This window comes from Rattus norvegicus, chromosome 7, assembly GCF_021556685.1.
Source record: "Rattus norvegicus strain SHRSP/BbbUtx chromosome 7, alternate assembly SHRSP_T2T, whole genome shotgun sequence".
Lineage (NCBI taxonomy): Eukaryota > Metazoa > Chordata > Mammalia > Rodentia > Muridae > Rattus > Rattus norvegicus.
Window position 1 is genome coordinate 98,797,644 of NC_141540.1, and position 11,383 is coordinate 98,809,026.

At 43.0% G+C, this 11,383-nt stretch overlaps 1 protein-coding gene across 23 annotated transcripts in view; it reads right to left on the minus strand.

Moving 5' to 3' along the window:
* LOC148004800 (uncharacterized) overlaps positions 1–9,346 on the minus strand; it is a 95,580-nt gene extending 86,234 nt beyond the window's left edge. For 20 of the 23 annotated variants that reach the window (XR_015625548.1, XR_015625561.1, XR_015625560.1 and 17 more), the window contains exon 1: positions 8,870–9,346. The gene's annotated coding sequence lies outside the window, so the exon portion shown is untranslated. Of the gene's footprint in view, positions 1–7,848; positions 7,952–8,869 lie in introns of all 23 variants that reach the window. The other 3 variants (XR_015625546.1, XR_015625558.1, XM_087559776.1) reach the window with 1 other exon arrangement.
* Between the last annotated feature and the right edge of the window lie 2,037 nt (positions 9,347–11,383).

The window sequence follows — 11,383 nt, forward strand, 5'->3', positions numbered from 1 at the left end:
GCAACCCCATTTGAAGTTACTTCACGCAGCTTTCTCACACTCACTTTGACTTCTCCAGCCTCTAATCACTTCATATCCCGCAGAGAACTTCACCACTGCTGACGCCACCTTTCTTTAATTTCTCTTTCTATACTGGGTGAGTTTATAAAACACTGGGTTGACCGTAGCTTCTTTTATTCTTAACTCCAGCAACCTTTGACTTTACCCCAACCCAGCCACTCAATTACATGAAGTAAATCAGTAAGTTGTCTCCATCAAGTTGTCAGAAAGCTGACAGATCTGATTGTACTTCTATTTGGTCATCTGTCATCTGTACAAAGCTGTTTCTACTTACTAGGTGTATGCCACCTACAATGGATGACCTGGTTGTGTGTGTGTGTGTGTGTGTGTGTGTGTGTGTGTGTGTGTTATGTGTATGCATGTGTATAGTGTGGTATGGTGTGTGTGTGTGGTGTATATGTGTGGTGTATGTGTCTGTGTGTATGTATGTGTGTGTGTTATGTGCATGCATGTGTGTAGTGTTAGTATGGTGTGTGTGGTGTATATGTGTGGTGTGTATGTGTCTGTGTGTGTGTGTGTATGTGTGTGTGGTGTATATGTATGTGGTGTTTGTGTGTGTGGTATATATGTGTGCATGCGTGTGTGTAGTGTGGTATGGCATGTATGTGTGTGCTATGTGTGTATGTGTGTCTGTAGTGTGGTGTGTGTGTGTGTTGTGTATATGTGTGTGTGGTGTATATGTGTGTGGTGTTTGTGTGTGTGGTGTATGTGTGTGTATGTGTGTCTGTGTGTATGTATGTGTGTGTGTTATGTGCATGCATGTGTGTAGTGTTAGTATGGTGTGTGTGGTGTATATGTGTGGTGTGTATGTGTCTGTGTGTGTATGTGTGTGTGGTGTATATGTATGTGGTGTTTGTGTGTGTGTGGTATATATGTGTGCATGCGTGTGCATGTATGTGTGTGCTATGTGTGTATGTGTGTCTGTAGTGTGGTGTGGTGTATGTGTGTGTGTTGTGTATATGTGTGTGTGGTGTATATGTGTGTGGCGTTTCTGTGTGTGGTGTATGTGTGTGTATGTGTGTCTGTGTGTTATGTGTGTGCATATGTGTGGTGTGGTGTGTGTGTGTGTATGTGTGTATGTACATGTGTATGAACAGGAGTGTTGTACATGTATGCGTATCTGTACATGTTCACCTGTACGTGCATGCATGGAAGACAAAAGTAGGCTTCTGGTATTTTCCTCTACTGCTCCCTACATCATCTCTGGCCACAGGGTCTCTCACTGACTATGGAGTGTTGCATTTTGCTAGGTTAGGAAACCAGGGAACCTCATCTACCTGTTTCTACTTCCTTCCTGAAAGCACTGGGGATTGATTTCACGTGAGACTCTGGGGTTTTAAACCTCGCTTTTTACTGGGACTCCACACTCAGGTCTTTCTGCTTACGCAGCAATCACTTTGTGCACTGAGACATCTGCTCGGCCCACTGAGCCTTTGGGCTTTGCTTCCCAGTGATAGAGAGCTGCAATACATTGCCAAAGTGACTACAAGGAAACATCATTCTGTATGGACGTGAGGACAGTGAGGCCCCATAAAAGCCCTAACATGTTCAAAGGTGTGCAGCTATGGTAGATTCCAAGAGCCATCTGCGGTTGTTTGTATAGGCTTGGGCCAGCGAGTGGCACTATTAAGAGGTGTGGGCTTTAATACCCTCGTCCTAGCTGCCTGGAGGCCAGTATTCTGCTAGCAGCCTTCAGAGATGTAGAACTCTCAGTTCTGCCAGCACCATGCCTGCCTGGATGCTGCCACGTTCCCATCTTGATGATAATGGACTGAACCTCTGAACCTGTAAGCCAGCCTCAGTTAAACTGTCCTTTATAAGACTTGCCTTGGCCATGGTGTCTGTTCACAGCAGTAAAACCCTAAGACAGACACCATCTAAGGTGGAACTAAACCCATGTCAATGACAGGACCCACATTCTCCCTATCAATCACGCGGTGGCCTGCTTAGTTAAGAGGTTCTGATCAATCTGGGATCTGTTCAAATAACTCGGGGCCTTTCCTTTGTTGGTTATTAAATCTCTAAAATGCTGCCCTTGCCTAGAAGCACAGAATGAAACCAGGCAAGAATTCGAATCAGCTTTGGAGATGTTGATGTCTTCCAAGTGTAGGAAACACCCCCTAGCTTTGCTTTCATGGCCGCCCAAACTGGCTGGTTCTAGGTATAACCAGCACTTGAGGCAGAGCCTCAGAAGTAACAGCTGGCCCTGCCAGGTCTCCATGGTATATCTGAGCACAGCCAGAATCAGCTGTCAGCAGGGCATGCCCCACGGGCCAAACAAAAATCACACTAGCTGTCACGCATCCCCCTTGCTCCCGTATCCCTCACCTTTTACTCACTTCATAGTTCTCTCTCTCTGCTTTATTGCTTTGGAACACCCCTTGGAGTGTTATTCCGGAATTAAATCTCATCATTTAATTCAATGTTTTCCTCTTGGAAGAGGGTTTTTATTTCCGGAACTTGATGCTGGACACTCAAGGAGATGATTTTATTTTTCAAGACTCCCTTGTGTCTCCATGGTTAAAGGCATGACAAATTCACAGTATGCCCCACCAATTATGGAGACTCTGCCTCAAGCCTGGACGGGAGAAACAAAGTGATCCTGCATAAATTTCAATCTGCACATCCATAGCAGGCAAGGCAGTGACCCAATTCTGCTGGAACGGATGTTGATCCTTTAGGGCAAGGGATGAAAAGACTTGACATCAATTTTTCCAAGGATCGAGTGCCTTTGTGCCTTCACGGCTGAATCTGGAAATGGCTTCCTTTCCTTAGTCTCCATTTCAGCAGGATACCCCTATGTTGGTGTCTTACTTGGGGGTTTCTATTGCTGCAACAAAACGCCACGACCAACACTTAAACTTACACATTGCTGTTTATCACTGAAGGAAGTTGGGACAGGATCTCAGCAGGGCTAGAACCTGGAAGCAGGAGTTGATGCAGAGGCCATGGAGTGAGTACTGCTTAGTGGCTTGCTTCCCAGGGCTTGCTAAGCCTGCTTTCTTATAGAACCCAGGACTATCAACCCAGGGATGGCACAGTCCACAAGAGGCTGGGTCCACCCCCATTGATCACTGATTGAGTAAATGCCTTAGGGTGGGATCTCATGGGGGCATTTCCTCAACTGAGGCTCCTTCCTCTCTGATGGCTCTAGCTTGTTTCACATTGGCCTACAAAACCAGCCAGTACAGTTGGCATTCTCAGAAGTTCAGGTTCTCTTTTTAAGGGAATTTTTATTTTTATGAGCTGAAGCCTTCAGTGGTTGGGGGGGGGGGTCTACCCTCAAGAAACATTTCCTACTGTTCCTATGCAAAAGCACACAGTTTCTCTTCGATGGCCCTAATCTCTTTCCCACCTACAGCCACTTGTTGGCACCCATTCTGCAACGTCAGATACCAGCCACATCCACTCACCTTTCCTTGCCAAACTGCGCACATCTCATATCTTTCTGCTTGGAATTCTCACTTTAAGTCTCAGCAAATGCAGTGAGCAATGAAGAAGCCACAACCTGGATCCAAGGATGTCTTGGAATTTTCACTACCCAACAAAATTGATCCAGAACATTTTAATCAGCTTCATTCAAATTTTCAGGACAGTGGCAGAATTTCTACCATAATATAGCATAGAAGGGGCTTCAAGCCGCCTTTCTGATAAAGTCTTTTCCCCTCCCCACCACCACCACCACCACATGAAACTCTGTGAGCATAGCTTACAGCATTCTAAGGCTTCCCTAGCTGCAGTTCCAAAATCTTCCATATTCCTCCAAAAAACAAAAACAAAATGTAAGTAGTCCTAGATCTAGGAAAAGAACTAGTTAGAACCCGGATAAGCTTATTTAAAAAAAAGAGTAGCCCCTATAATGATAGACTTCCCTCAATAGTCCAGGCCTCCTAAAGCATCTATTATCTTCAAAATCAGTGCCACCAAGTGGGGCCAAGTGTTCAAACACGTGAGCTTCTGGAGGACAGCTTGCATATAACTCAAGACTTGAATGAAGTATGTATATGAAGAACTATGAAGTCCTTACACGTCTTCTTAATCCTTTCACTGCTACGCTGCTGTTTTTCACTTAAGGATTCTTAGAGTATCTGTGTATATGATATTAATGTCTATTTTATACATTTTTATGTATGAATCAGATAAGAGGATGTATGCCAATTACTGAGAGTGGGCGCTTGGAGTCTGACATGTGCTCAGTAGTTATTCTGATGGTCACAGAGCAGTAGAAGTTCAGAGCAGTTGTAAATTCTAAGCACTGGAGGAGGAAAGGCCGTGTGATTACGATATACTGTTTAATTTCCTTTCTTGGCATTGGGGACTAATAGGGGGCTTTCATATAAAAGTCTTTCCTTGCCATTTCAGCAAATTACAAATCTTAACACCCATAACCATCAGCCCAGAGATACAATAACTCCTACAGCCACAATCCCTACCCAGCTTTCACTCAGAAAAATAAAAGAGTATTGGTTAGTTTCAAAGTCAAAGCCTGGAGTCATTGAGTTTCCAGGAGCTGTGGCATTGCTCCCTGTCTGAGGATTAATGACCAATGGTCCCATGCTGCTCTCTTACATATGCTAGCTGGGTTCCTGACAGAGCACCTCTGCAAACATTGCCAGGTTACTCCTGAGTGCATGTACACTCTCTCTCTCTCTCTCTCTCTCTCTCTCTATATATATATATATATATATATATATATATATATATATATATATATATATATATATGAAGCCAGGCTTGCGCTGGCAATCATAAGATGTCTCTCTTACTCCTCCCCCCACCCAGGGATCTCTGTCTCAATCTAAGAGACTAGTAGGCAGCTGTGCCAACCTCTAGCATCTGTCACCACTTCAGCAAATGCTGTTCATATTTCCTTAGAGATAAATGCCACAGCATGTCCTCATTCTCCTCACATCACTCAGTACTAGAGGAGAATGTTACAGAGTTTCAGGTAACAATGGAAAATAGAACAGATGTGTTTTATCCTGCTCCTTCAAAAGGCTCAATGGAAACATAGGAAACATTGTCTAAAGGCATTGTGTCAATGGCAGAGATGATAGAGAAGAGAGTGGTGGGCTAAAATCTAGAGATCTGGAGAACATATAAGCCAGTAAGAACTCATTTAACACACCTGAGAAAGCTGACTTCCAAGCCAACAGTGGGAGCAACTCAAGAAGCTGACTGATTTGCTCTGCGGAGTCCTGGGTACCACTCAACATCAAAGTGATGCAAAGAACAATTTACCAACAATCATTTGAAAGAGTACTTAAGACACAGAGAGACTTTTCAAAGTCTCCCATCCTATCCCTCCCCCAACCCAAGCAGAGGTAAGCTCATTCCTTGGAAAGAATAAAGCATATTGGAATCCGTAATCATGAGCTTAGAATCAGTCTAAGTGTCCAATGTGACCAAATAACTAAGCTTATTAACTAAACTAAAGAGAGCTTGTAAGATTAAAGAAGGAGGTAAAAAAAAAAAAGAATCTAGAAGTTTCTTCCCAATCTTGATGGGCATGAGTTTCTAAACTAGAAGGGCACATTGAATGTTCAGAACAAACAGAGCAATTGCATGTTAGGGCTAATCACCTCTAATTTCGAAGACAATATTAAGTTAAAGATACAATTCTGAACATTCCAAAACAGAACTCTTCAGATTCAAAATGAGTCTGGACTTCTCCATAACTATTCTAGAAGTGGACAGCTACAGATAAAAACATCTATGAGTATAAAAATGCCTAAACGTGAGGTGGAAGAAGAGTATTTCACGTGTGAAGGGTCTTGCTATATGGCTTGAACCTCATTTGTCCCTTAAGAGGTGGCAGTCACTTTCATCCTTGGAGCAGCCATGTGTGAGATGCTAGAACCTTTAATGGATGAGATCTGGTAAGAATTAATAAATCACTGAGGAGATATGGCTCTCAGAAGCAATTAATGCTCATCTCATGGTTCTGGTGAGGATAAGTTGTTTTTCTTTAAAAAAAAAAAAAGCAGACTCAATTCCATTGCAGTCTAGCTTTCAAAATAGCCATATGTTTTCTCCTTTTCATACATGTTGATCTTGTAATGTCATCCACTATGCTGTACCATTCATAGCCAAGAGGCCCAAGCAGCTGCTGGTACCTGGCTCTTGAACCTCTAGAATTGAGTTGAATGGCTCTACCTCTTTTAAAAATAACCAAACATGCAATCACAGGTGTTTTGTTGGGACAAACAAAGGTTACCTTCCTAAAATTGTAAGGTGAACCAGAAAAAAATAAAAGAATGTGAGGAAGCTTTGAAATAAGAATATCAATCTGATAGTGAGAAAGGGGGGTCCCCGGGCTACAGGGAAGGGGGATTTGAGTCTAGTTGTGAAGTCAGACTACAGTTAAGAAGGGGGGGTTGGGGATTTAGCTCAGTGGTAGAGTGCTCGCCTAGGAAGCACAAGGCCCTGGGTTCGGTCCCCAGCTCCGAAAAAAAGAACCAAAAAAAAAGAAGGGGGGAGGGGGAGTAGTCCAGGTGAGAACACTCAGATTGGCACAGGAAAGAAAGATGACCAAATGACATGACTGCATGCCTGATGTGAACTAATGTACTAGGGAGAGATTTAAACTATTAATCAGTTTGGAATGAAGTAATGACAGAACTCAAAGTGGTTACCAACTCCAGGGTATCCTGATGCCGTACAAAGCAACAGAAGGAATCATGCTACAGCTGCGAATGGTGCTTGTGTAGATGGGATATTGTATCAGTAATGATTAGCATGAGCAAATTACAAGTGGGAAATGGCTGTGCCAATGCGGGGATGATCAGTAACTGTGCAATAGCAGCCATAACTGGAGTGAAACATAATACGTAAAGTTAGCCACACACTTAGCAGTGACACAAAGGTCATGTCAAAATAACCAATGAAAAGTGTTCAGTGGCTAGTTCTAGGAAGCAGGGAATTATGGGGCTGGAAGTATACTGATTTTCATCTGGACTTTTGAAATTATTTGATCCTGAAAGTTACTACTGTAAAACTTTGATTTAAAAATAATAGAATGAAATTTTGAAATGATCCTGCATCCACAACAAATTAAAAGATTGATTTTTAATGTGACTCCCCCTTGCACTGTGCACACACACACACACACAGAGCCATTTGGATGGTCTATTCTGTGAAGCATCTAAAGGCATGAAAATATTTCAGGGAAGTGTTAATGATGGCCTGTGCCAATCTGTCTTTTGTAAATAATTTATCAGTCAAGTATACTAATTAGAGATAGGAGAAGCAATTGACATAACAGCCCATCAATCAACAGCATTTGCTGCTCATCTATTGAGTACAGCAATAGGCATTCAACGTTCTGGGAACTGAAAAAAACCCAAGTATATGATATAGTTCCTGGCACTAAGATCTTATTATTCCAGGAAACATATGGGGCATAAACATCTATAAAGTTAGATGGCAGTCCAAAATTATAAATTCCGTGTTACCAAAAAAGTTAAAGTTATGAAATGATGCCTGTAACTTTTGTGAAAGTACGGAAATATTATTTAGAAGAAAGATAGCACATGGTACAAGGAATGAACCTCTGCAAAGGAGGTCTGGAAAGGTCTAAAATGATGGTCTGGATTCATATGTATGAGGTGAAGTGGGAAGATTTTAACATGTGGGCCCCAGAAAGCAAGAGGCAGTCTTGGCACCATGAGAAGATTGCAGCGTCTACCCAGACATCTAAGGAAGCAGGTATCTGCTCACCAAGATGCAAAGGCAGTTAGCCGCTGGCATGCAGAAAACAACTCATGCAGAAGCAAGTAATTCTGTCACCTCTAGTGAAGCCAGGACTCCAGTCAAGTGCCCAGCGAAGATGTGTGTCCATCATTTGTTGACATCAGGGAAATTTCTGATCCACGTGACAGTCCGGAGTTCCCTGGAAATAGCAATTGCCTGATATCGAGATCACTATTTGGACATTGCATAGACTCATCCATAAATACTAAAAATGCCCTTGACAGTTTCTGTACATCGATGAAGGCACAAGGCTGCGGCTTTTTGGAGAGATCCATTAAGGAGTTGTAAATATATATATTACATAGTAAGAAAGTTCAAACACAGTTCTCCAACAGCTTTCCAACTCAGATTAAAGCTAATCCAATTCAAATGAAGAAAAGAAAGAGACAAACAAGTAAATAAAACAAGCATTTTTTACATCTATGTAATGCTTAGATTCCTTCAATGAAAACTATATCTGTGGGAAGTCAGACAATCCTATACAAAATACCACCTGATGAAATAAAAAGTGTAACAAGTACTCAAGATACAAATCTGTTTGATTTCTAATTGAAAAAAAAAAACTGAATTGAAATATAAGTATTATAGACCGCACGTCATGAGGTAAGATGTAAAGACGCTGTATCCATCAAAGCCCAGAAGAGGGCAGCCAAGAGCTGCTCCGGTGGCCTCTCAGCCCCACACCCACTTGACACCACAAGGGTCAATAAGTCCTCACCCTGTGCACTGAGGAGCTCAGAATCAACTTGCAAAGATGTAAACGTTGGTGAAAGATGCAGACATGGGGAACGTGGGCCAAAGGAACCCAAGGCGAAGAAGTGCCCAACCAAGATCCTTGGAGAAAACAGAATGGAAAATAGAGACAAAGTAGCCAAGGGTCGGAGGAACAAGTTCCAGGAGGCCAGCAGCTCTGATCAATAACTTCCAGCGGCTCTCTGCTTCCTACCACAGAAGCTCAACCTAAAACAAAGTCTGGCCATCACCGAGACCTAACATTTGGGGGTTCACTGGGCTTTTCGTTACACATTCAATGTTCCAAGCAAACCAAGGGTATTACCTCTGACCTTCCTTCTCTATGTCTGTATTTCTCCCGTTTCTTCATTTCTTCATCCAAACAGTAAGTCCATGTTCACAACCGGAAGGAAGGAAACAGGATGAACCAGAGGAACTTTCACCTTCAAAGCTGCTGTGATTAGGTAATATACATGCCATCGGCTACAGAGAACACGAACAAGGACGTCAGGAGCCAAAGCAGGCCTCTGGGAAAGGCTTCTCAGAGGAGCTGGCAATCCCCCTGCAGTCAGTCCCCTGGCCTCTACTCTCCACACATCTGATCCTTCAGTGCACGCTGGAACCGTTTGATATTTTCATCCGCCTGTCTGCCTCTTCTGGCTATGTTTCCCTCTGCCCTTTTAGAAATACACCCCTCATTTTCTCTAGAGCTTGACAGCTACATAGCTCTGGCCAAACCTTTGGTCCACGGTGAGAGAAAGACTGTTCAGGAAGTATCTCTGAGACAAGTCAGTCAGGTCTCGTCCCTGGACTCCACAGCCTCAATTAGAAATGAAGATAGCCCTCCTCCAGACTAGATGAGTCAGCCTGAACAGCAGATACGGTTCTGACAGACAGACACTGAACCGTGTCTTTCTCTTCATAGAGGATTCTGACGGTGGGGGAGAGGAGTGAGGGGGAAGGGAGGGGGAGGGGAAGAGAAACTTGAGACCCACTCAACTGAATCCAAGAATTCAGTTGCCCTGGATTAGAGCTAGGCCTGTGTTCAACTGCATAGCGAGAGCCCAGCTCGTGCAAAGCATTATTTACTTTTCCTCAATGGACTCAGAAGGCCAGAGGCAGGATCTGCTCCAGGCTCTGCGAAGACATCAAAGACCAGTCAGTGTCTTTGTGGAATTTATCAGGAGGATCTCGTCATACTCCCAGAAAGAGATCACATCCACATTCCAGACCTGAAGGGGACAAGCACGTGAACTGCCTGGCTTACTGTGGCCTCTCCACATGGCTGTGCGCTCACCCCAAAGGAAAACTTCCTTGAAAATAAAGGTCACATTTCTTTATTTCAGCCCACTAACCTGATTACTGGTTGAATTTCATTGGCCCATGTTCATTCAGTCTGACTGCACAGGACAAAACAGAGATCACACCCCATTCCTTTTGGGGGGACATGTCTGTTACAGCCCATAATTAACCCTTCTGTGAAAGCCAATCTGTCTTTGCCCGACTGCACCCAGCATTTGCTTCTAGAAGGTTCCAGAGTAACACAGTCAGAGAAGCTTTGTAAGTACTACATGCAGTAAATTAAATAACCATTAAGGCAATCTATGTCCAAGCCAACACTGCTCACCCCCATGGTCCAATGGCCCCACCCCTCACAGGGCTTCATCTTTAGCTGTGTGTCTGCTGCGATTAGGTTTGCTTAAGCTTTAATGTCCATGTGCAACAGCAAAACTTTACTGAACACCCAGTGGATGCCGAGTGCTTTAAACAAGTGAAAAATGTACCCAAGGGAAGAACTGGGACTTGGTTTTTTGGTGCGGCTTGAATTTTTTTTTTTTACTTTATTGCTTTTCCTTTATAAACACTTTTAGAAGACAGTAGTGAAGGAATTTGGAAAGTAATTTTCAAATACATGGCTATCTATTTGAAAAAATGAAAAAGTTTATATATATATATATAAAATTTCATGTGGGAAAAATTTCTGAATGTGATGATTGCAGAGTCTTGCAGAATATATGTTGGCAAATAAAGCCTAGGAAAAAGTAACTTTTGTTTGAGTTTGGCAATCACAGACATTATTAAATAATCTTCCCTTCACTAAGATTCTTTTCTGCTCTCACCCTTTTACACATCAAAGTCCTGTCTTGCAGTCAGTCCTTCCCAGGCCTTCAGCCATTATCCTGTCTCTGTCCCACTAAAACCTCCTGAAGAGCAAAGGGGGTCCCAGAGAGAAACAGGCTTCCCACTCCAGGTGGCAATGGTACCCCCATAACATCAGGGGGAGCAGCTGCTCCCATTGGCAGTTTTAAGGTAGCATTCTCTAAGGACCCTGAACAAGGAGTGTCACCAGTCTTCAGCATCCAAAGCCTTGTAAGTGATGTTGTATATTTGGACGTGGTAATAATGAATGAAAAATGCCATTCGCACTCATAGAGAACACACACACACACACACCACACACACACACATATACCCACCACCCACACATACACACCACACACACACACCACACACACATACACATACACACATACCACACACATATATATACACACACATACATACCACATACCACACACACATACACATATACACATACACCACACACACACACATATACACGCCACCCACACATACACACCACACACACACCACACATACACATGTACACATACACACCACATACACACAACACACACATACACATACACACAACACACACATATATATACACACACATACATACCACATACCACACACATACACATATACACATACACACCACACACACACATACGCACACACCACACACATATATTATATACACACACATACATAC